General features: G+C 36.4%; 1 long non-coding RNA gene across 3 annotated transcripts in view; it reads right to left on the reverse strand.

Moving 5' to 3' along the window:
• Positions 1-27,173, reverse strand: part of LOC116963060 — a 219,005-nt gene that overhangs the window by 133,009 nt on the left and 58,823 nt on the right. Inside the window, exon 3 of one of the 3 annotated variants that reach the window (XR_004407926.2) lies at positions 22,099-23,217. The exons of the other annotated variants lie outside the window; for them this stretch is intronic. This is a non-coding gene — a long non-coding RNA (uncharacterized LOC116963060). Of the gene's footprint in view, positions 1-22,098; positions 23,218-27,173 lie in introns of those variants that run through there. 3 annotated transcript variants of the gene reach the window in all.

Consider the following 27,173-nt stretch of genomic DNA (forward strand, 5'->3'; position numbering starts at 1 on the left):
TTTCCAGTCACTTCACAAGGAAGATACAAGTATAAGTCAACATCGATAGGGGATGTACATCTGTTCCCTGCTCTGCTTTCTTTTTTAATTAAAAATAAAGTATGTGCAAATTATGCAAAACCAGAAAACCTTAAGTTACTAGTGCAATCACAAGCTGAGTCTCAATGCTCCTGAATATTAGGTTAATTCTGTGTGTCTCCCAACAGAGATATTTAACATGCTGGCCAGTCTGGGAGATGAGGTCAACATTCCGAAGAGTCAGGTAAATGCCAGTGGAACCTTTCACAGGCACGTCAGACTGGAACACACACCAATAGCAATCACACTTATAAACCTCACTCAATTACAGGATTTTCAGCTCAGGATGAAAAACATGCCTGCCCTAAAGAAATGCATTTAGGCTTTCTCATTTCTGAGTGGTGAAAGAATGATGTCAGCCATCCATTATTGATCTCCTCAGGAAAGAAAGCGTAAAACAAAGCAGCTCTGAAGATACTAATACAACAGAGTTGTACTGAGTTGCCACCTTCGTTTATCTTTACTTCACTTTAGAAAAAGTTTATCTTTTAGGAGTACAGAAATGTGCATCCAAAAGCTTTAATTGAATAGCAATTACTTTTGAATGTAAGTAGCAACCTTAGCTCACCAGTCATTAAAGATAAATACTTTACATGGAACACTGCATAGTTAATGAGTTATCTTTTTTCCTCCTAACTGAATAAAAGTGTAGAGCATATCTATTATATATAGGAAGCTAGCCTATTAAATACCAATAAGCTACCTGCAAATCTTTGTCACCCTTAAAAGACTACCTTAATCAGATTTGGGAAATCTTAAGTATTTTAAGCAAAACAAAACAACATCTTCTGAACTTTTTGTACTTGCATAGCATTCCCATTCTTCAGACTATAAATCCTTTCCATGAATCATAGTAATTTTCAAACTATGCTATGAAAGCATTCAGGGTATTTCTGAAAAAAACTGTAAGACCTCTTCAACTTTCTACACAAGACTAATGATTGATGTAAAATGGCATAAACAAGCTCCCCTTCTACAGCCTCCTATGCCACAAAAACTGTACTTCACAAGAAGACCATGCACAGCATTAAACATAAAAATAATTCTAGCAAATCATTAATACAGATTTCTTGCCCATTTGTAGAGAAAACTGTATAAATGTTATTACATTACACTTACCTGGAATCCTCCACCTCCCTGTCCTTCCAGCTTTTAGTTAATTTCCACTTCTGTTAAATAAAAGGTATTTCTCACCCCAGAAGGCACTGCACATCAGAAAAAGAAATTAAGGTCTTTCTGCCAATTACTAACACATTCTAAATCTCTGGAGAAATTTTGTACAGCAATTAGAGATCTTCTGGGTGAATATGCTATATTCGTGAAAGATTACTAACACGCTTCCTTCCAAACTTCTTCAAATACCTCGGTTCTAATCTACTGATTAATCTTTTTGATGGGTTTCACTTGCAAATCATAAGAACAAATGCACATCACCTGTGACAGTACTGATCTTCCCAGTGGTTTGGGGGTGTTCATCAGGCATTTACTTAACAAGCTGCACGTTGGGTTTTGGAGGCAGGGTTGACATAAATGTTGTCTGCCTTTGCTAAACTATGAGATTCAGAACACCAGATTATCTTACTTTTTTCCTTCTTTTTGATCAGATAAACTTTATTGCTGCATATGGGATAGTTGGGATTACACCTAACAACGATTACTGGCAACAGAATCTTTTTCAAGAGAATTGGCTACCAGTGTGCTTGTAAAATTTAGTGAGTAAGGGTAAGGTCAACATAGCACATTCTTCCAACAGAGTTTTTTGGAATATGTCAGCAAAACAGAACAGAAAATTAAATTACTATTTATGCACAAGTAGCAAAATATGTATACTGGCAACCTTTTAACTGAATTCTAAAAGACTGTCCTTTCCAATACATACTCTTTTTTTTTTTTTTTTCATAGCAAATTTTCTGCAAAATTATATATTGTGTTTGTCGCAGAGTTAGGTAATTACAAATTTTTTTTTTTTTTAACTTGTATCTGGACACTGAAAGAAAAATAAAGGAAAAAATCTTTCTATTGAAGAAGATATAATCTAGACATATCAGCTTTTAAATAATGCACATTTTGAAGAGAATATTTTTCAGCAGCATGAAAGGAATAATATTTAACAAGAGAGTCATATCACAGAAAGACTAACTATGAGAAAACATTAATATACATTTTTAAAAAAGAGATATTCAGAACATGTAGTTAATATATTAACTGAAAGCTAGCTGATGCCTATCAACAAAATTAGACACAAGTACTTCTGCCTGAGGAAAGGGAGATTTTACCTTAGAAGTCAGGGTGGGGTGGGGAAATGCATCTTTTTTCTGAAAACTTTCCCATCTCTGATCAGATATTACCTGGATGTTAAAGATGACAGTTTTAAAGAATCAGCCTCTGGCACAGGAGGATCACTAAAACTTCCCATTGTTTGGAAACTGAGGAATTTAAGCATGTTACTGTAGGGATGAGGTGGGGGGTGTGGCTTTCTTCTCCAGAGCTAGAGAGGTCTAGTTCAACCATCAGTGACAGAGACAACACTAATTTTTACTGCTACAAGAGCAGCTCCCTGGGCTACTTCATAAACCTCGAATCACCCAAGGAGTGGCCCTAGTAGCTGGAGCAGCTGCCCTAGCTCTCTTTGCCAAAGGTACTTTTGAAGCTTGCAGACGTCACTTAGCTCTCTTAAGCCCCCTAAGCTGGACAACACTGAGCTGAGCTCTGATTATAGGCACCAAAACAGAATTTACAGAGAGATGCACTGTCTGGAAAAACTGGCTCATGTCAGAAACACAAATACTACTGAAGACAGAAGTTTCTACAAGGGAGCCAAGTAATTCCTGCATACAAAATGCATTTTTGGAAAAATAAGACTGTGACTGCGATGAAAAGATTCTTTCCTTTGATCAGCATATGATGTTGGTCCAAACCTCTTATATTTTCAAGCAACTGAATTTGTGTGTTCTTCCATGTTGCCCAGAAGGCTGGCAAGGCTCCCCTTCAACACCTTCTACCAATCCATTTATAAAATTCTCCTTTATTTTCACATGGATAAGAAATTTGACAATACTGAGACTAGTTTGTATTTGCGTTTTGGCTGTTGTCTACCTGCAAATTCAAAAAGTGACTGCATGCACGATCATATGCAGATGTAAACACTCAATTTGCATGTGTACATTTGACATTGTACTCATGCAAATCAAGATCAAAACAGAAATACCCCTTGGAAGCATAGGGGGAAAAATCCTATATATAAGAAAAATTAAGATAATTTGGGAATCTGAACTCATATTTGGAAGCAAATTAAAAGTATTTTGAGTTATATTGGCAAATAAAAGAGAATATGAGCACAATAAATCTGAAGAATCAAAATGCAAACTCTTATTCTACCTTCATATACCCTACCAAAAAAACCCACAAAAGTAAATCTATTAAAATCACTATAATTACTAATTTAAATTAATGGTAGTAACCATTTCAAAATGGTAATTATTAACGCCAAATGGTAGTTATGAATAAGCCCAGTTATGGTAGTATTACTGTACTACAAAAGCACCCTTCTCTTGTGAAGTAAGGTATTCCATAGGCTAGTGAAACACTAAGGAGGTTAAAATCACCACATCATTGTTATTGATAGTCTGGAACCTTGAACTTAAAAGTGAAATCCAGAGCCCATTTGACTCAATGAACATAAGGGCTTGTACACAGCATGTTATTTTTCTTTGCTTTTTTTTCTAAAAATTTCTGCCTTGGAAGTCATGAAATTAAGTATCTTTTTGACTTTTTAAATAATTTTAGAAATAAAATTATTAAGTAAATCTTTGAAAAACAAAACTTATTTACTAAAATTTTGACTGAATGGGCCATCAACAAGCCCAGCAATGAAATATAGTAAATTGATGCATTTACTAACAACATTGCAATCACCTGCTTAAAATTCTCTGGCTAGTAAAATCATCTTCTTCCTACCACCTGGCCTGCATGAAAAGAAATGAAAGAGCATATTAAAGACTCTGATTTACAATTTCAGCCACAAACAAGAATATACACACAATAAATTTTAGTATTCTTATATTTAAGCCTTTCTGCAGTCTTAATTTAAGGATGGGGAGGAGCTGGTCCAGTCAAGTATTTGTATTTTGCCATGGAAATGAAGGAACCAACCAACCATGTGTATCATGATTAAAACACAAGGAGAAACTAGAGTTATGTTTCCAATTAAGCTGCCTCTGACACCGGAACTAGTGCATCAGAGTCACTCTTGCATTTACAGGAATTTGCTGTTAAGAGTTTTTCTGGCATGTGCAGGTCTTTGTGGAATAAGAATATTAAAATGTCCAAAAAATATTTTACTAGTGGAAAGGTGTCAAAAATTCCCCAAGCCTGAATAATTCCTCCCTGGAAACCTGAGTTTTGATAAAGTGTCAACAAGTCTAATGGATTAAAGCAATTACTGCCTTCCTTTGCTTTCCACTAAATATCAAAACAGAATCTAGATAGGAATGTTTGTTGTATTGCGTGTCTGCTACAGTACTGAATATTTCAAAAGGCTTTCTGGACATGAAATAGATAAGTTTGAAAGCAAAAGGGAAACTCAACAATGTTCCCATAATTGAAAAAAAAAAAAAAAAAAACAAAACCAAACACAAAACCAAACCAAAAAAAAAAACCCAACTCATTGAAAACCCTTCTTGTTATAATCTGCCATATTTATTTCTCTATTTACAGTTCTGCAGCAGGCCATAAGGAAACACTAAAAGGATCTCCTCTAATTTCCCTTCTGGGAACCAGTCAGAAAGCCCAGCCAAAAGAATTACCAAAAAAAAAAAATCCTTTGTATTATCAAGAAAAAGGACAACATGCTCTTTACGACAGAGGTAAATCAATTCTCTGTTTGTAAAGTCCCCAGCACGGAAAAGACCAGTTCAGGACCACAGGCCCTAAGTGCTACTGCAGTCAAGTAAGAGAAAATCTATTCAAATCACACCTTGTATCACCTGTATTGAAACAACTGATTTATTATTTCCAGTTTCTTATGAACACAGTTTTACAGCTCTTCTTTTCCTGATTTTTTTTTTTAATCAGAATTTCCTTTTCTCACAACCAATCTTTTTCTTTCAACTACTTTAGGTCTTTGCACTAAAGGGAAATCTATAAATTCCATTTCAGACAAAATCTGTTCCCAACTGTTATCCTCCAACACTATTCTCACATTCTGTCCCCACACACACAAAAATCTTCTCGGACCTCTCTCTCTCTTTATTCCTCAATAAATAAATAAATAAATAACCAAGCCTCCAGCTTCCCTAGTGTCCCTTCCTTGGTCACTGGTAACCAGGGAAACCAGATACTATGGTAACACAGGGATGACAAATCACACACTCGGTATTCCTTAAACTCCAAACTATATGGAAAGTCCTCATCCCTTTCTTCACTAGGTGATGAAGTGGCAACAGAAATAGCAGCAGCAGCAAATCCCCATCTTTACTCATTCAGTCTTTGAACTATGTAAATCTGCTTTCTGTACACTTCCATATTTCTAAGTGCCCTACTATTTTTAGAGCCATTTCATGTTCAGTTCAGGATGTTACAAATTAGACCTCAGTATCCTCATCAAAGGTCTAATTGCAATTTTTAAATTGTTGGAGTTTTTTAGTGTCTGAAGTTATTCCAATTCAAAGTATACAAATGCTCTTTTCAACTGAACTGGAGGGGGAAAAAAAAACCTCCCCACGCCTCATCTGATTATTTTCTGAGCCACAAATCTATCAAGGCCCACTATCTTAGCTGAGATTTATGTCTCAAGGGTAAGTCTATGTAGAGTCTCTGATGTCTAATCAAAGATTAGTGTTATTTTCTTCCCTGAATAAGGATACAAAGACTTCAATATCTAACATTTGTTTTCATTAAATGTGAAGGTACCTAATCTCTGAGACTTCTACTCTGTCCCACATCTGTTTAAAATTGGTCAACAAGTTCAAATTTCATTAAGGAGGTACCTGCCAAGGGTCAGGTCACAAGGGTGCCATTTTTTAGGCAACTGGCTTCAAAAAAATCAGAACTAACAATTTCTAGATTGTCAGTGTTCCAGAAATGTTTACTCATTCTTGAGGAGAAAAAGGGTAGTTACATCATGAAGAGCCTTCAATAATTGTATAATATATTTTATATCACACTTGATCTTTTCCTATGTCCATTTAACAAAACTTGTATTAACATTAGCAAGAATAATTATGCATCAGCCATGTATTTTACACCTCACAAAAAGTATACTTTTAAATTTCACTTTCATTATATTCTGTGGAAATACAAACCCCTGATAAAGTGAGCTCAGTGGAAATGGTGGGTGAATAACTTAGAAAGCAGCAAGAAAACACTTAGAAGATATTAATTTCTCCTGCTGTCACCTCTGTGGGATACATGTTCTGTCTAACTTATAGTTGAGACAAATGATGAAAATCTCTGTTTTAGAGTTTCATTTGCAACATGGGGTCCTTTTTTCCTTGGTCATATACTTAGTGTCTCTGTCTCCTGGAAGATTTTATGTTGGCTCTAGTTCATTTGCTGGCTGACTCAGATCCTCTGGTCACTCTAAAAAAAAAATAATGTTAGCCTGGATAGTCCAAAGTCGCAATACAATCAAAAAAAGAAGAGATACGAATTTAATTATAAAAGATCATGTTTGGTTTCAAGTCACTTTCTCCAAAAGACCTCTCTAACAGACAGTAGGATCTGAGATAATGCTAAGTAAACAAGTTGTAATAGCAAAATGAACTCCTGAATTTTAGTAACTTCTTGTCTGGCATCCCATCTTTACCTAACCCACTGAATGGACGAGGCACAACCCAGTATGTAAATCACAATATTTCAACACCCCTGGAAATTTGAGGTTTATTTATCACAGTGCTTTTTACACCTATACCCATGTAATGTGCTTGATTCCCATGAAGAAATAGGATTGTCATTAAATTGAGCTTGAATTATAAAACAATCTTAGATTTGGCCCAATATTTCAGGGTTATGTAGGCATTGGTTTTAAGCAATTAGCATAAAAAGAACTTGTTAAACAACTTATTTGTCTGTCTGTGTTTTTCTGTGTTGAATGTGTGCCCACTTATTATCTTTAGCACTCACAAGCTTACCACTTTTCAGGCACTGAAACTAAACAATAAAAGAAGAAAAAAAAAGCAGTGGTCAAGGTAGAAACTGAAATGTATGAAATGTTTGCAAGTTCAGAGGTAATTGGGGATTTGTAAGAAAACAAACAAACAAACAAAAAAACTAAATAAAAATAAAACAAAACAAACAAACACACACACCCCAAAAAAAAACAACCAACCAACCAAAAAACCCACCCACACAATCTTGCCCACTAGCCAAATTTTCCCAACATAATTCTAGCTTAGGGAACAAAAAAATCCTCTTTAAGAAGACATTAATTTTTATTACTAATTTCACCACTATGAATGGCCTTCACAGGTCAGGCTTCAATCTGGAAGTAATTCTTAATAGCCATTCACTACTGTTGCATGTGGTCCACATGGTCTATCTTATAGGCAAAAGTCTAGCCTCTGATCTCCATGATCCTAACTCACAGTGTTTAGCAGAGTGCCCCTGTGCAGAGAAGCTGCTCAGGTCCCAGCCAGCCTGGTCTTGGAGTCAGAACTCAAAGAAACTTTGTTCCAGCAGGTTGAAGAAAGAGACCATTCCTCTCTATCAGGAACTTCTTAACTTCTCATACTTCTGCTTCAGTTTCCACCTTTGCAAAATAGGACTAAAATTGCTTACCACTTAGGTAAGAAACTTCAGTGATACTTTATTGTCCTGGGTTTGAGTGAGTGCTGGGGTTTTTTGGTAGCAGGGGAGGGGGCTATAAGGGCGGCCCCCTGTGAGAAGCTTCTCAAAGCTCCCCCAGCTCCAAGTCAGCTCCACCTCTGCACCAAAACTGAGACAATCAGCTGCGCCTCTGCAGTAAAATATTTAAGAGGGGACGTGGTGACGAGGAGTCAGACTCATGAGGAGGAGTTGCAGCAGCTCCATGAACACCAAGGTCAGTGGAGGAATGGAGGAAGAAAGGAGGGGGGAGGTGTGCCGGAGCAGAGACCCTCCTGTATCCTGTGGTGAGACGGCAGGGCGGCCCCCCCTGCCACCCATGGAGATCTACGGTGGAGCAGACACTGATTTATGGCCTGTGTTTCACATAATTGATCAAGGTGACTGTGCCCAGAGAAGGCCGGGGTCTTGTGGGAAAAAGTAGACCTCGCTGTTGTAGTTCAGCACTGGGAGGATTGCAGCATGCGGGCGTGTCCCACGCTGGAGCAGCTTGAGAAGGGTTGCAGCCCGTGGAAGGGACTCATGCTGGAGAAAGTTTGTGGAGGACTGTATTCCTGTGAGAGGGGGACCACAATGGAGCAGGGGGAAGAAGTTCCAGAAGCTCCCCCCACCGAAGATAGAGGAAGTGGCAGCACTGACTGCACCCCCCATTCCCTGCCCCCTGTGCCACTGGGAGGAGGAGGTAGAAAAATCAGGAGCGGAGTTGAGCCCGGGAAGAAAGGAGGGGTGGGGGGAAGGTGTTCTCAAGATGTGGCAATACTTCTCACTGTCCTATTCTGTTAAGTGTTGTTGTTAGTATCTGTAATAAATCTATTTTTTTTCTTCCCCTAATGAGTCTGCCTTTTGCCCATGACCATAATGGGTGATCTGCCCCTCCTGGTCCTATCTTGAATCCCAAGCCTGGCTCATTTGTCCCTTCTCATCGCTGGAAGAGAGCGGAGGAGTGAGCAGCTGCATGGTGTTTGGCTGCCAACAAGGCTCAAACCACGACATTTATGATTTGATTTGTTGTTCAATATCACATACAAAAGAGGAGTTGTAGTACTTGCTATACAAATGAGCAAATATTAAATTTCACTGCAATAGATCCCCCTTACAGTCTACATTGGTTCAGCAGGATAGCTGTTGCCTTAGTCATGGCTGAAAAAACATGATTACTAAGCGACTAATCAGTTAAGCTAAAAATCATACTACTAGCACCTGGTTTTATTAACCATAATGAGATAGTCAATATCCAAACATGCTATATTCACTTCATGATATATCTTCTTTACACCCTTTCACCAGGCAGTAGAGCACCCACAGAAGGCAGTGTTATAAAGTGAGCTGCTTCTCCGTTTGAGACAAATTCCAATTTCAGAAGTTCTGAGCACCTAAAACATTCATTTGAAGCCACTGGCATCATCTAAGAAAACCCCCAAAACACCAAACTTCCTGTGTCACATATTGGGTAGCCCAGAACCAGAGGAACTAAAATCAGCCTTTGCATGACTTGAGGTTCCTCATTTCCAACAAAAAGTACATCACCTTCAGTGAATTATTCTTGTCTAAAGGTTTTGGAACAGGTCATACATTTCTTTCTTTTTTTCCCTACATAGCTTGCTATATATAACATCTTAAAATGAGTATTCCTCTTCCTTTGTAGATCACCATATGTATTCAAAGTCTTGAGAAAGCACTCAGAAATAAATAGCCTATATCTAATCACAAGCAGTAGGTTCAAGAACAGTAAGAGTTTTAGCTTGAAATTTGCTACAATTTATAGTGGAACAGATGTGGCAGATCAAGCAGAAAAGGCAATGTACACTTCTGCATGCTTTCAATAAATCTAATATATATAAGAAAATAATACCAATTCTTAAATAATGACAGCAGACAGATTTTAGGCTGCAGAATAAAAAAAATGTCTGACATAGAAGAATGGGTATTGGCAACTTCATCTGATTCACAAGACAAAAAAAATAACTGAAGCCATACAAGACATTAGCAACTATTGATAAATTTATCAACTGTTGATAACTTTAAAAACTCATTATGAAAGTATCAGCCTTGTTACTGACTGCTTCTCTAATCAAGGCAGTCCTATAGTTCAAGAGGAAACATGAATAGCCCTAGTATTTATCCCCTCTACCTCCTTCCTCTTTTGTTGGACTTTCTTTGAACCGATTCAGATAAGTGAAAATGGTTCCCTAGACACAGGTCACATTAAAAATGACAGTCACATTGAGGAAACACTCACATACTCACAAACTAGCTCAGGAACCACTAGTTGTGACAATATTAAACAATGCATGGGCTTAGGGACACAAATTCGCAATAGGTGAGGATCTGTATGTTTGGAAAACTCAAGCATGGGATCAAAGCACTATTTCAGTTCTCAAAATAGGACATTCAGAGATCTCTGTTGAGAAAGCTACTAAACAGACATTCCCTTTGGAGAATGGGAAATATTTAAAGCAATAATGTAAACTTCTATGATTGCAATCCAGTGTTTGTGCTGTGAGTACACAAGTGGAGCAAACATACAAACGTGTATGTGCTTTCTAATACACTGTCCTGTCTAGTGAAAATGTCCAATGTTATTTTACCAGTTCAACATGACATAGTTAAAAAACAAACAATCAAAAAAACACCAAACAAAACAAAAACAAACATTTTTCTATGCTATATATTTGTAAAGACACTACTTGGTATTGCTTTCCCAGCTACCCACATGAAATAGATTATTTTCCTGACATCCACAAGTAGAGGGAAACTCTATAATTTTTAATATCAACAAGTAATTCAGAAATACAGGATGTTTTACTTTGCACAGTGTATAAATTTTAGCAGTTTGAAAAAAAGAGCTATGGAGGAATGATGATGCTACCTTTTCATAATTTTTATGATCAAGCTTTAGTGTGTTGTAAGGTACATAGCTGAATTTATTTCATAATCAATTTACAAAGGAACACATTATTGCAAAAGCAGCAGTCTGTCTTCATAATCCTTTATTCAGTGACTGAAAGATTTAGATCACTAATCAAAATATACGTGCCTAGGAGGGACTATTCAAAACCCATGCATATAGTTTGTAAAAATGTGACTTTTTATTTTCAGATTACATTGACAGTGCTCACTTTTTGAAAAGCCTAAACAAGATCAACTAGATCAGTTAGCCTTGAATTAGTATGATCCATTTAGACATATAGCAAGTTAAAAAGAACACTGTAGTGAAAGAGGAGTGAGAACACAATTCTGCATTTTCTTCATCTGAAGTCAATTAATTTGTCACCACTAGAGATAAAGGCCTATTATTGTCTGTCTTGCTAGCCAGAAGCCTGGGACAAAAACTACACCAAACTAAGACCCACATTTAGACACAAAAATCAAGAATAATTTTATCTTTCAGGACCAGGATTTTGTGTCCAGTCTATTACAGAGACTAGGCTAGATGCAAATTTGGGTTCCTTACAAAACAGCAGTACCTATGCAAGGGCTACTGCTCTTATCCTGTTTGCTTGCTGCACCTGAACAATTTCTGAGCAAGAGGTTAAGCTTCAAGACACAGTGAAATTGAGAATAGTACTACAGAAGAAGGAAGAAGCCCTGACACAAGCTGTATTCAGTGCACCAAGAAGTGCACCAGATGGAAATCACTACACCTGATCCAAAGAATTCTGAGCAGGTACAGAGATGTAGGTATGGTTCTCTAGCAACAGAAGAGTGGTCTACTAGGTCTATGTTCTGTGTTTTGCGACAGTCAGAAAAACTGACTAACCTACCCCGCGCTCCCCTTCCCCCCCCAAAAACAATAATCAAGTAAGTCTTTTCAAAACCATCTTATGCAACTGAGATTCCTTTTCAGAAAGGAAAAAAAAGACAGGATCAAACTCTGCTCTTTTAGCATTGACACATAAGAAGGGAGCACATCATAAAATATATACTGTGTGTTGTTAAGATACTAAAGTATTCTGTAGCATATAAAGCATTTCATTTGGAAAAGAGAAGCTTTTTATTTCCAGTGATTTCATCAGAATCTTAGCTGCATTAATGGGAATGGCTCTTTGAAATAACGGCTACCTGTAGTGAACTGGCACATGATTAATATAGATGGGTAAACTGCATGATCTCATTCAATATCACACAGGCAGTTGAACAAGTTCTCCTACCGGCTTAGAAGAACAGTAGCAGAACACTGATCCATTGCATATAATTTACCTCCCCATGGAATATAATTCTTTCCCAATTGCTTTGTGTAAACACTAAGAAAAAACAGGTTCAGTATCTATCCACCTGGCCTACTTTCCATTTAACATGAACGTGTTTTAAAAACAGTAGGAAATTTTACGTTGCATTAGACGTTAGTATTAAAAGGAATGCTACCCATTTCTTACATATCTTTATCTCCAGTTGATTCAAGAAATAAATGATACATCTAAAATAGCCTCTCTCTGCAGAACTTAACAATTGTGTAAATATTCAATTTTATGCAATTGGCTAACTGGGAAATATGCCAAAATCTGTTTTTCACAAACTCACCTGGGATTGGGGAAAACTGTATTTTGATGTCTTTTCTGTCTTTCAGTCATGATTTGTTTGGGATCCTAGGTTGAAAATTTCTCTCAAATCTGAGTGATATTCAGTGCTGTGCTCTTATACGTATATTTACATTAAGGAATATCTTTCACGGAGTTTAGAAAAGAACATTTATGTAAAGTGAAATTTAGGTCAACTAGTATTCTGTACTTATTTTGCCATTGTTACTCATGTTTTGAATAAAGTTCTCTCCTTTGGAGCCCCTTTGTCTTCCTGCTTGATACTTGACAAAGTTACAAAGCTGCAAATGGGGGAAAGAGCATTAAAAAAAAAAAAAAAACAAAAACAAAAAAAAAACCAGAATGACTTAATATGCGAGATCATTCACAAAGACCCTGGAATCCAACATGAAAGATTTGCTTCATTTTCATTCTGAGAACCACTTTCCACTGCAATTCAGCAAGAAGCATTTCTTCCACTGAGACGAATGGCAGTATAAGTGTAAAAAATGTGATTTCTAAGGATAACAATTAAGAGTTAAATATAATAACAGCTTCTGTGATTTGGATGTCTGGCCACTAAAAACTAACCTGAGAACAGGAATGCATTTTAGAGGGACACTGAACTTCCTCATAAAATTTTCTGTAATGGATCAGATGAACTCAGAGGGGGAAAACTGTGATTCAAATAGGGCATCAGAGGAACAACACAACCTGCAGTTTATCTTAGGCAAGTACAGGTTTAGTACAATCCTTGTCCAGGTGGTTTTCTAAAGGCAAAGTTTATTCCAAGTTGCACATTTGCTATATTTTAATTTAGAGGATTTGTTTCTGAATTCCAAATACTGAGGATTAATGCTAATTTATTGTCCTTTGCCACAACTATGCTTCCGAATTTGAAAAGCATAACAAAATGGAAAGGACTTTCTATTAAACACATGTGGATTTCCAGCTCCACAGGTAGAATTCAAAAGCTGTTTGGTCTGTGCAAGACATCCATCAGCAAATAATACTAGAAAGTTGTTCATAGAAGACAGCAAAACAGGAAATATTATCCTAGAGCTCTAGAATTAAAGGAAAAGCAAGACCCATGAGACTGTTAGATGGTCATTTAATGGACTTTTTTTGATGTTATCCGATTATCTGAAGATAGCAAGAAGATCAGAAGAACACTTATTCAAAAATTCTTTTCTAATTTCAGCATAAGATTTAACAATACTTTTTTGCCAATAAGCAACCTAATGTCTTACAAATCTCTCTGATTAACAAAAGCAAGATGTGCTAAAGGAAATCTGACCTCCCACTTGCTTATTTGATGGACAGTTCTGTGACACCTAAATAAAAAGCAGAGTCTCATCTCCTTTAGTTCTAAGAACAGTTAAGTGCACATAGCATCAGCTACAGCCTTTGGCAGTTTAAGTACACTGCTTGTCAGCACCGCTGGCAAGGTTTAACAGTGATCAGAAGGCGAGATGCCAGTGTCAGTGCTCTCTACTGAGTCTAATAGAGAGAAATTCAAAAAACTGCTGCGCAAAAGGGCATCTCAGTAAAGGTGTGATTTATTTGCTGGGTTTTTTTAATGAACTGTTCAACATAAAACCAAAAAGGATTGCAGAAAATGAATACAGAAAAAGAGTCTGTTCATGAGGTGCTACAAGTACGGCTTGGGCAATAAAGGGAAAGACCCATGGCCTCTAGGGTCACTCTTTTCTCAGCCAGTCAAGATGACGCATTATACCTGCATATAGCAGAGGAGCAAAACAGAAAGTAAGATTACTTAACTGATGTTGCTCTAGTGTATGTAAATAACCTTATTGTCAGATCTGCCCTTTCCAGGAGAAAAAAAAAATAAAAGGTTTTCTTCAATTTGCCAGTCTATTTGTTTTTTTTTAAAATAAGATTTTCATATTTTGTTACCTCCCCACTGATGACTTGGCAAACAGTACTAAGATTAACAGAAATTATATTTACTTTGTAATCTGCTATATGGATTATTTCAAACAGCTCTTAAACTTTCTTAATAAATTTTCTTGGTTTACTGCAATATGGTGATTTAGGAAAGAAATTCTGTTGAGATATTTCAAGCATTTCAAGTATTTCTATTTTAGACTTCTACTTGTCAGAACTGTTAATACTTAATTTATCTAAGTATATTTTCAGTAAACAAAGCTCTAACCCCTTATATGTCATGCGTGTCTCAATTATAAAACAAATATCGTTTTGATAGTAAAATAATCTACACATCACTAATTTGAGGGAAGGAAGCACAATCTATAAACCTATGAATCAGTCTCAAGGCAGTTCATTTTTAAGCCAAAATCAGTCTGTGTTTGTGAATGGCTGGGAATATACATGTGGACAGTCACTTGAGGGCAGAAGCAATAACCTACCTGTCAGTCATCTTAACAAGCTTAAAAAAATATTGATTTTCTGTGTAGATGCATACAGTATAATATGCACACATTTAGAAATGTTAATAAAAATATGATCTATTGAACTTTTCCAACTAAATACAAAACACCAAAAATAATCTAAATAATTCTAAGAAAACTGTTTGCTTTGCAAATCCATCTGCAAGAGATCTGGAAATAAATCAAGGTTCCTTGATGTGACATAGCATATTTGAACTAACAGATCAAATAGAAACACCAGCTGCAATTCAAATAGCTACAACTCAGTCTCATTAGAGACAAGAAAAACAAATTAGATAAAAATAAAATCTTACTTAGGTCATCTTTCAAAACAGACTGAAAATGAGTACATTCTCAGTGCTCATGAGTCTAAGTGACAGACTTCATATGAAATACAGTATTTTGCTATATTCTTCATATCTACAACTATTGAAAGTAAAGTTCATTATTTTCTTTGAATTTCAAAACAATCTTCTCAAAGCATTCCAGGCTCCCGTAATCATCATATTATCTTTATATCTTAAATAAACAGCCTAGAAAAAATTTCAGTTAGAATGATGAATTTGTGCATATTATAAATAATTACAACATTCAAGGACTGTGCATCACTAGTTCTAATCTTACAATTTACCAACCTTGTCTAAAGTTTAAACTATATTTATTTCATATCTTGTTACAATCCCAGTTTAATCAATGTGCTACTGTTGTCTTTGAAAACTTTTTTGTTTAAAAACCAAGTTTGCTTTTGTCATTTTTTATTTCCAGAAGTGAAATCAGCTTTTGCAAATGGTAATACTGAATTGATTGATACTAATACAATGTTACTTATCACTTTAACAGCTATCTTCAAGATTGGGCTGTAAATATGCTGTAAACTGTACCAAAGTTAACAAAGAGATAAACCTGAATTACAAAGGGCCAAATTCTGTTCTGAATTGAACCCATAATATTCTACAGGCTTCAGAAAAACTTAGGTTGATAAATAACATAGAAATTTAAATATACTACAAAGCAGACCCAACAAAAAATGAACTACTACATACAAGTAAAATTATACTGTCACGCTATTGTAAAATAGCCCATTAATCTGTTGTGAAAGAAAATAAGCAAGGACATATCAATACATCTGAATTTTTCAGACCAACAATTTTTATAGATGCATTCATGAATTTTATTTTACTGCTTGTATTTCAAATGTCTGAGTGCTTCCACAGTGTGAGAGATCATTTTAAAAATTAAAGTACAAGAAAAATATAAATAGATTAAAAATTTTGATAGATAAATAAAGCATAATGGTATGTTCTGCAACTAAACAAAACCAAAACCAAAGCAGCAAAACCTTACAAAAATGCAAAGCCTTTTGCAAAAAGGAGCAGAATTTGGAAAACTGAATTACAAGTAGCATTCAAAATTATTATATAAAAATCCATAAGCAAATATGTCATTCAGAATAGTCTGCATCTCTTGTCCCTACTACTGTGAAACTAAGGACTTTTTCATGCAGCATGCTGGACATACTTTTTCCTTAAATAACATTTTCTATATTGTCTCTCTCCCGGCAAAAAAATAGCTAATGTAGGCAGATGAGCATCATATTTAGAGCAGACAAGCAAGGACTTACTGGGAAGCAGAAGTACATAGAAATGTACTAAATAAGTATCCAAATAAGAAAATTCCTAAATATACCTAAATGGTGATTAAATTAATAACCCTTGTATGAGAACAAAATTCTTGAACTGAGCTAGTGAGAACAATGAAAGTACAAGTATTTAGAGGATGTTCTGAGGTCAGTGAAGAGGTCAAGCATGTGCTCTTCACTTACACTTCAAATAGTGTTGTCATTTTCTTGGAATGTCTCATACAAGGTGACAATTTCAAGCACAGTAGTCTGAGATTTAAACCCAGGTCAGAAAAACCTGACCAGTTAATAACAATCCAAAAAGCACTGTGTTCTTTATGAGGCAGTAGTTTCAGATAAATGAGACATAAATATTTAATGCAAATCCTCAGTTTTACATAAATAAATGTAGCTCTTGGCCATGTACGGAAATGTGTTCGTCCATTGCTGAGACTAGATTATTTTTACTGTTATTTAAAACAGGAATAACAAGATGTTTGGAATATTCTGCAGCCACAATAGTAAACAAATGGCATTACTGCTAAGTTTTGTACAACAACCAATCTGAATTTAGTACAAGCAACCATGCACTTCAATGATTTCTAAAAACAAAATGATTCCAACAACAAAAATATTTGTCACCAATGTTCTAAAGTAAAACTTTAGACAACAAATGATGCAGAATGATGCTCAAGAAAGGGAAAGTCATCATGTGAAATTCCAGGCCCTTTTTCTTCCATTGTCTGGCAAGTACAGTAATAAGGAATAATATAAAAGAACTCCATTCTCATCTCTTTCCTTCTCTCCTACACTACATTCTCCAACTTTTCAATAGTGGTAACTTACAGAGTTCTATGTGACAATCAATTTCTCATTCCCTTTCTCCATTCTACTTTTTCCCTCTGTTGGAGATATGCAGCATGAGAAGAGAAACCTGGAAGAGATGAGAAAAGGCACTCTAAATTCTAAACATCCTCCACATTCTTGTAGACAAAGGAAAGAAAAAAGAAAAAAATAAGTTAAAAACAAGTGTTTATGAGTATTTTTTCATTGAAATAAAAAATATTTTCAATCAATGAAAAATAAAAAGTCAATTCAAAATTTTCCAGTCCAAAATAAAAACTGGAGAGCTTTTTCAGAATTTTGACCACCTAAATACTGTCTAGTTCCTGAAGTCAGAAGCAGCTGTAAGTGTTTATTCTGGCTTAATCATAATATTCAAGATTTCTGATGTAACTATATCTTAGGTAACAAACTAGAAGTGCAACCCTATTATACAATAAACTAGTCTTCTTGCTCCTTACAGTGTCAGAGGGATGAATTTCAGAGAAGTGCAGTCATAACAGTAAAAAATCCCAATGTAAGTTTTTTCAATTATTATAAAAGGTAGAATAATCTTCATTATGCATGCATTCCAGCATGAAGAATAACGCAGAAGAACAGTATAAAACAGCATTTTGTTTTCAGAAAAAGTATCCTTACATAAGTTAAAAGAATCCCAACATTAAGGAACCAGATATATTCACATAAGAGAAAAACCACAAAAAAAACGTAATTCTGTATTTATTATATAGTTTGGGGTTTATGCTACGTACTCTAAATTACCTTATGCTGTTTGGCAGAACCAATTTCAAAATGTCCATGTAAAGATATAAGAAATCATGTTCAAGCATACCAAAAAAAAAATCTTGCTGCAAGGAGGTCTGTAACACATTACACAAACACACAAAATAATCCTGATTTTCTGTCATTAAATCTTGCTTCTTCTTTCAGATATATTATCTGATCAAGCAAAATGACATTTGCATGTGAAAAAATAAAATATTAAAGAACTGTACAATAATATAATTTCCCATTTTGCATGTAAAAAATCTAAGTAGGAAGGTAGCTAATGTATTAAGTATCATGAACAAAATATGTAGAATTATGTTGAAAGTACATTAGAGTTAGCTCAGCTATATATCCTTATCCCAGAAATGTTATGTTTAACTCGTATGGAGTACAGGCCCAGATTTATTTCTTTATTTTTTTTTTTAAATAAATTCTATCAGATGGAGGATTCATTATGATAATCATCACATCATCAAATTCTGAAAACAAAACTCTCAAACTCATGAGAATTTCACATTGAAAATCTGAAGCCCAGCATGACTAACAGACATGATGGACATCTATGTGCAGAAGGCTCTTACCGTAAGAGACTACACTGATCTTTCCATCATTAGAAGAAAGATTCCCACTCCCTGGGCATTAGGCACTGCAAGCTGTCTGGTCAATACCTCCCCTATTTCAGTAGCAGATGAAGCAATCTGTATATATGCAGCACATACATGCAAATATTTTACAAAGATATAAATGTATCTTTAAGAATAAAAAGAACTATAGAAAGGCACTATACATAAAATGATATGCCTCCCTTACGCTAAATACAATAGAATTAAGTAAGACTCATAAATAGTAGATCCTAGTTTAAATATTCAGAAATGAATATATCTGCTAAAAAAATATAAATAATCTTTATTTCTTGGTTGAATTCTAGCAGAATAACAGATTTCTACCACACATTATTCAGGTAGTCAAAGTCACTGTTAAGTCATTAGTGGTAAGCTTATTATATAAAACATCGTATGTTATAGTAACATTTAAAAACAGATATTTCTCCTAAAAAGATATCTCTTAAAAAAATAAAAAAAAATAGTACTGAGATTTTGTGACAAAATGTCCTGGGTTGAGTGAGTGGTGGGGCTTTTTTGGTGGTAGGGGAGGGGACTATGGGGGTGGTCCCCTGTGAGAAGCTTCTCGAAGCTCCCCCAGCTCCAAGTCAGCTCCACTTCTGTTTGGGAAATTGAGCCAATTGGCTGCGCCTCTGTGATAATGTATTTAAGAAGGGACGTGGTGACGGGCAGTGGGACTTGTGAGGAGGAGTTGCGGCAGCTGCATGAACACCAAGGTCAGTGGAGGAACGGAGGAAGAAAGGAGGAGGGAGGTGTGCCGGAGCAGAGACCCCCCTGTATCCTGTGGTGAGACGGCAGGGCGGCCCCCCCTACCACCCATGGAGATCTACGGTGGAGCAGACACTGATTTATGGCCTGTGGCTTCTGCCGGGTTGATTAAGGTGCTGTGCCCGAAGAAGGCCAGGGTCTTGTGGGAAAAGGTAGCCCCACTGCTGTAATTCAGCACTGGGAGGATTGCAGCATGCGGGGGAGTCCCACGCTGGAGCAGCTCGGGAAGGGCTGCAGCCATGGGAGGGAATCCAGTCGGAGGAAGTTGGTGACCCACGATGGAGCAGTGTGGGGAACGCTGCGGCCCGTGGGAGGAACTCATGTTGGAGAAAGTTTGTGGAGGACTGTCTCCTGTGAGAGGGGGACCACGATGGAGCAGGGGGAAGAAGTTCCGGACACTCCCCTCACCGAAGATGAAGGAAGTGGCAGCACTAACTGCACCCCCCATTCCCTGCCCGTGCACCACTGAGGGGAGGAGGTAGAGATATCGGGAGCAGAGCTGAGCCCGGGAAGAAGGGAGGGGTGGGGGGAAGGTGTTCTCAAGATGTGGCAATGCTTCTCACTGTCCTACTCTGTTATGTGTTGTTAGTGTCTGTAATAAATGTATGTTCTTTTTTTCTTCCCCTAATGAGTCTGCCTTTTGCTCGTGATCATAAAGGGGATTTTTTCCCCATCCCAGTCCTATCTCGAACCCCAAGCCTGGCTCTCTGTCCCTTCTTATTGCTGGAAGAGAAGGGAGAGAGAGCTGCTGCATGGTGGTTGGCCGCCGACCAGGCCCAAACCACGACACAAAATCAGATATTTTTCCGTGGGACAACCTTCAGTTTCTTTTATTTCTTTGAATATTGTTACTGGTACTGTTTGTAAGACTCCCTAAATCTCTGTTTAACTGCTGTTATTGATTCTTAAGATCTGAAATACAGGTCTAACAGCTTTTTTGCCCGCTCCTTAAGTGTCTTTTATATAAAACATTAAGGGCATTGATATATTTGTTTTCTCTTTTGGAGAAGTACAGATAACTCTATCATTCTATACATCACCTTCATTGATTGGTTTATTTCTAAAGATATGTGACAATTTACCTGCAGGACACTTGTTCCTAACTCATTAAGAATGATCAGTAAACCCTGTGGTGTTCATTAAAAAGAATCTTCTGTACACAGCAGCAAAAAAAATATTTCCTTCAACAATGGTTCAGCCACTATAAGGTGGCTGTAAGGTCAAAGAAATAGATAACAAATACATTGAATGCAATCTCTATTGTATCTTCTTATTCTGAGTGCATCCCGGAGGCATAAGGGTTTGATTCATGCATGTTGTTTAGACTCACTCTGATCCTCTTGCCTAGTTGTTAATAATATTTATTTTGTGGGAGCTCATAAATTCTAAAATTTAGAAGAGAAGATTTCTGGTGAAGTAATGAGCCAAAATATGACAAAACATCAATCAAAGAAGCTTGTGACTTCTGACCCTTTCTGGGCTTGGTTTTATGACTTTCATATCTTTGAAGTTATGAAAAGGAGACAAGATATGACAGGTGCTGTGCTTGGAGAAACCACTTAGTCAATTTAATTCCAGCCACCTGTGAGTAACACCACAGAACTACTTCAGCAAATTTGAAAGTGTTCAGCTCCCTATCTTTCTTTCACAGGAGTAACACATAAACAATGCAATGGCTTGGGGGTGTATTTGGCTAACTTTCTTTCAGCCCATTGAAGAAGTAAAGGATATAAGTCAAAATGCAACAACATTACATTTCAACAGTGCAATCTATCAAACAAAATCAGAGATACTGTTCAGAAGATTGGGCAATCTATAAATGCAATGCAAAATGTGGTTGTGTGAAGTCTTAAAATAGTACTATGGCTAGTTATTTCTGTATGATAGGTAAACTGAAAGAAAATGAATCCTCATGTACTTCATAGGTCAGATTCTTAAGTAGGGCATTTTGGTAAAATTAGAACTGTTAACTCCCTCTTAGCTGTTCTAGAAGAGGAATCAAAATGGAAAGTAATATTTATTTTCAGTTTTTGAGCTTGTGAGGCTTGGGTGCCAAGAAATTACACCTTCTTGGGGCTTTTTATGAAAGTCTGGGTTCTTGAACAGCCCAAAGGTAAGAGCAAATTTCTAATTTTAATCACATGACTTCAGTTTTATCAAGCAGGAGATTTTGGATTTGTCTTTGAACTGGTCATATTAGATCTTTCCAAAGTCGGTGAAGATGCTTCAGTCTTCAGCAGAAATTGAATCAGTGCCTTAGGGAAATAAGATTGTCCTATTGTTCTTTTGGGGGAGGCTGGGGTGAGGGGGTAGAGGAGAAGGTTTGGAGAAGAGCTGTTTGTGTGCAGAAACAAAGTTACTCAAGTTACAAATAAGTTGTAAGAAAGGAGGAAAAGGCAACTGAGGCAGCCTGATAGAAGGTTAAACTGTTGCTGTAGGAGTGGTATCCCGCTACAGGTTCACATAAAAATTGACAAACTGAATTACAGAGATATGTAAGTGTAGAAAATGATGTTTTAATACTTTTCTCCCCACACACACATTTAAAATACTCATACTTAATATAGCAAATATAACATTAAAAGTCTACATATTTCAGAAACCAGAGTTCTGAAAGTTTGTCATACACTATGTGAGGGTAAAGCCAGGAGACAGGAAAAAGGAGGAGGAAAGTAAGTATGTGTCTTTTTGTGCCAATTTTCTCTCCTGCCTGAGGCTGCCACTTTGGTAATAACCTGAGTTTCTAACACCTTATATTACACAGGAGGCTCAAGACTCTGAAAAGTTAGGTACAATAAAAACCTGAGAAATGTGTAGAGAGTAACAGTATCTGTTAAATCTAGGCTTTCTGGTAGGAATGAGTTAGTCAGAATGCTATCATTCAGAGGCAGACAAATTACATCTGATTTTTAGTGGGAGGGAATGTGTTTGTGGAGGAAAGAAGTCCTAGCCTGTGAGCAGACCAACATTCAGAGCATTGACCCACATTTTAACTCTCTCAACAGATGAGGAGTTTTCAACTCTTCATGAAAGATTTGCTCAGCTTTGTTAAAATCACACATCAATCAGAGATAAATAGGCAGCATCTTCACAAATTGAGTGTTACAATAATAGCATTTATATTTCTTTTTTCTAAATAATTATCATGGATTCAGTTGCCCATAAAAGTAAAATATAAAACATTCTCAGGAGTTTCAGCCATATGTCAGTACCAATATATTTATTTAAGGCACTGTACAAACCCAGAACAAAAGCTAGCACCTCTGCATTTACTTCGCTCACTGACAAAGCTACTAACATGGTGGATCCTCTCCTTGCATCAAACATCAGAGGTCTTTTACGCTTAATGGGTAGAATCTTTTCTCTTTCTGATACTCAGCTTCCTGAAGGAAACAGAGAGAAGATCAAAGCACAATGAGAATGATATGGAGAGCAAGACCCAGGAGTTTCAATCCATTTATATCATCTTGTCTTTTAATATTGTGAGCAAATCCCCTTAAAATGAATGCAGGCCACAGTGGAAGTTAATTCTGAACAGTATGATTACGAAGTCAGAACATGGAAGGTTCATACACAAGATATCAAAAGAATGGGTGTCAAGTCTGCTCCTTACTGAACAAGGGACTAAAAGGAAAAAAACAGTAACAAAAAACATTTGGGACAGGAAACCTCAATATGTTTTTCTGCAGTGCCTCAAATGTTCATCTCCAATGTTTTGATAGTTCCTCTGTCCACAAATATTGGTCTCCAACAGCTCTCAGTGCACTTACCTGCAAAAGATAACAGGGTTTATACTACACCTATTTATGCACAATCATAAAGCTGAAAACTACCAAAAAATTCCAATCCCTGTTTCCTGTAGTAATTTCATAGTTGTAAAATTCTTGTAAACTTTTCAGCAATAGTTTACTTAACTAGAAAATACTGTCCTCTACACATCCTCATTTATTAATAAAAAATGTTAGATATTTACAGTTAAATAAAAATTCCCTCAAAATTGCTAGAAACATTAAATTGGATTTACTAAAACCACAGAACTCCTTTGCTTCCCAGCTTCAAATAAGCATTCAGTCTGTGTCCAGTACAACTTTATTAAGGGCAATAGAAAAATTCTCTTTGACCTCAAAGGCACTGGAACCTGGCCATTAGGACCAGGTCACTCTTGGCCTTCTTAACAGTGTGGAGATGAGAGTCATAGAAAGGATTTATCTTTCCACTGGTGATAATCCTACAAGCAGCAATGAAGAGAAATATGCACTATGGTCTTACCTGAGTTGTTATAGAAATCATGTCTCCAAAAGGCTGGGATGTGATTAGTCTAATCAGATCAATGCAAAACCATACTGCATTCAAATGTTCAATTTCACTAAAGCAGCTGCCAATATCCCATTCAAATCTATCTACTTAAATACTCTATTTCATTGTATGCTACTTGAGAGCGTTGTTATTCTCCAAGTTAGGAATGCCATAGCACATAGATTATTCATGCAGAAGGTGCTGGAGCAGTTGAACTATATCAAGATATCTCCTGAAAACCAAGTTAAGAACTAATATGTGATCTCAGCAAACCAGAAACTATTTAGTGGCATATACTGCAAGTTTACACTTTATTTTGCACCAACATCAATATGTGGGTGCCATAATCATGCATTATTTATGAGGCATTTTCAGAAACATGGGTTCTAAACCTGTATATAAACTACAGGAGAAAAACACTAGATGAGAGGTAGTATTATGGGGTTTAATAATCCCAGATACAAGCATAGATTCAGTGTGGGCTCCACAGTGCTTTCATACACAATTGTGTATGAAATATATAGCTGAGAAGAGATAAAACTTTGACCCCCTGGGCAGAAGTTCAGTGGGGAGCTTTCTGTTCAGTGATGTTACAAGACTGAATTGGTCTAGCTAAATCACAGAACCTTCACATTGCAGCCTGATGCGTATGAATCAGCCAGGATAAAACTGATTCCTTTTCTCAGTGCACAGTCACAGGTAAAGTCAAAGGCAACTTCTGATACATGATCTAAAAAAATAATATGTGGCCATTCTTTCCCCAGCTGAAATGCAAAAGAAAGGTGACATGAACAGAGGCAGAAAGAGAGCATGAATACTGTAGAGGTCAAGCAATAGAAGAGCAAGGAAGAATTTATAGTCATTATTTTTAAACATTCCAATGCCAACTTTTTTCCCCTTCTCAAGGTATCTGAAGTGAGTACACAAGGATACAGAGTTTGTGCTTAGGCATCTATATTTTCTTCTAGGTCAAATTAAGCTAATGTAATAAAGTAATGGAAAACCACTGATGGATCTTGGCTGAAGACATGGATGTCAAACTTTCTTTAGACAACAGAAACACTGCTTGACAGAGAAAGGTATTTGTTAGTGACTTTCCATCTACTACAAAGCACCTTGAGTTGTCTTGGCACAGTGACTTGCCATATGGAGTGATGTGTGACCTGTGTTAATTTTGTTCCTATCAAGACATTTTGTTCAATTTCCACAGAGATGTTGTGATGGAAATTATTGGCTACATATGGCAGCAGGAATACGTGAAAATGTGCAGCCTTTTTAGGACATTTAGAACTGATCATAATTCCTCAAACTCCCAAGAATTCTTTACTATTATTAGTCTCTGATATCAGAAAAAAATAGCCTTGTGGTAACAACAACAATGATGCTTAATTACCCAATAATGAGGCAATTAACTAAGTTGCCCTTCTAAGTTTTTTTCCTTAATGGAAAATATTTGAATATTCAGTTGCAACTGCTGTATTAAGCCTTAGCAGCAGTACATTTCTTTGACGAAGACTGTTCCCCTACATGAGTCAACAACAACTATTCTAAAGGAAAGCTTTGATCAGCTGTTATTTCTCTGTAATGGATAAAGTTGTTTTGCTCATTGTTTTGACTGTTGCCTTTTTTGTCTTCCTTTAGACCATATCCATCTTTCTCTGAATGCAAATCCATCTTTTCATACTGGATAACTGGTCATTCTTTACAGCCCTTTAACTAGCTTGTTTCTGTTTCCTCCATTTTCTTATTGTCTTTTCTGCAAAACTGTAATCTTCTGTTTATCCCCATTATTCTTCTAGTCACCCTCTCATATGATCAGAAGTAGTACAGCCACCCCTCTAATTGCAGCATTCTTCTCATCTGCAGCTCCTAGTTGCCATGAGCTTTTCTACAATCTAATTGTCTACTTCTATTGCAGGGATTACCAAAGTGTGAATTGCAACACTCAGCATTTACTGTATTAAAAGCAGAAATGCTGCTTTTTCTTTAGAGAAAACAAACAGTAACTGTTTGGGCAGTGATTATTGGTCTAACAACTGAATACCTTTTGTTAAAAACATATTTCTCAACACAGGACTGTAAGATGAAGTTGGCACCACCAAGAAAACACAACTGTCTTCTTTCTGAAACAGCAGTAGTCAAAGAAGCTGCAATTTGGAAGCACATAACTATGTAACCCTTTTTTTCATTTAGATTGTTTATCCTTTCACTTAGATAAGTGAAAATTGGTATATTACTTGCACAAGTGACACTAAATAGCGAAATTGTAGCCTCCTCTGTTTGCCAGATCAAAAAACATAAGGAGATATTCTATCAAGTTATCAAAATACTAGTTGACAGCTAATGAATTTCAGATAATCATAAATCACATAATATACACAATTATATCAGTTCCACAACAGTTCAATAAATTCCAGTTTATTTGATTCAATACCTACTCATTTTGATTATCAGTGTTAGTTTAATTATTTTATTTGAAATATACTCTGTACTATCCTCATGAAATAAATTGTAATGGTACTACTAACATGAGCCTTATTATTTAACAACTTATTTTAAAGACTAATAGATATACAGCTGAACTGAGTAAGAAAAAAAATGTGCATATATTACAGCAGTTTCTAAATAAATATAAAGTATTTGGGCTACATCCTGCTGTTAGTTGCCTCAGTGCAAGGCCAGGGTCAAAATCTGACCAAGCAGAAAATTAATTGAACTGAAGTGCTTGAATATGAATATAACTATTTTCTTTTCAACAGGCTTTTTATTCATTCTTTTTCTATTCTACTAGCGTAACTATGGGAATACTAAGGGAATTACTTGAAGGTGAGTTTTTCCTAGTCTGAAGCATCCTCATTAGTACTGATGATGTGCAAGTTATAGAGACCCATTTTAACTAAAAGCCTCAGGTAAAATATCTAAGGCTGAGAGGCAGGAAAAGTTGAGACAAAAGTTTCTGCTCACATAAATTGTAATAGCAGTGAAGCCAGCAGAACAGTAAACAATGTTTCCAATCATTTCTATACGTTAGCTAATCCCATTTGTTTTGAAAGTATGTCCCACATACCACTATCTCATCTGATACCGGGTGGGTATGTGTTCATACATACAGTGATATAAGGAATATGCCCAACTGCAGAGGAAAGAGGAAACTGGGTGTCGTGGTTTGAGGCTGGTCAGCAGACAACCACCACGCAGCCTCTCTCTCTCTTCCTTCTCTTCCGGCAATAAGAAGGGACAGAGAGCCAGGCTTGGGGTTCGAGATAGGACTGGGATGGGGAAAAAATCCCCTTTATGATCACGAGCAAAAGGCAGACTCATTAGGGGAAGAAAAAAAGAACATACATTTATTACAGACACTAACAACACATAACAGAGTAGGACAGTGAGAAGCATTGCCACATCTTGAGAACACCTTCCCCCCACCCCT

The sequence above is a fragment of the Tyto alba genome, unplaced genomic scaffold, assembly GCF_018691265.1.
Source record: "Tyto alba isolate M040663 unplaced genomic scaffold, T.alba_DEE_v4.0 Super-Scaffold_26, whole genome shotgun sequence".
Taxonomy (NCBI): domain Eukaryota; kingdom Metazoa; phylum Chordata; class Aves; order Strigiformes; family Tytonidae; genus Tyto; species Tyto alba.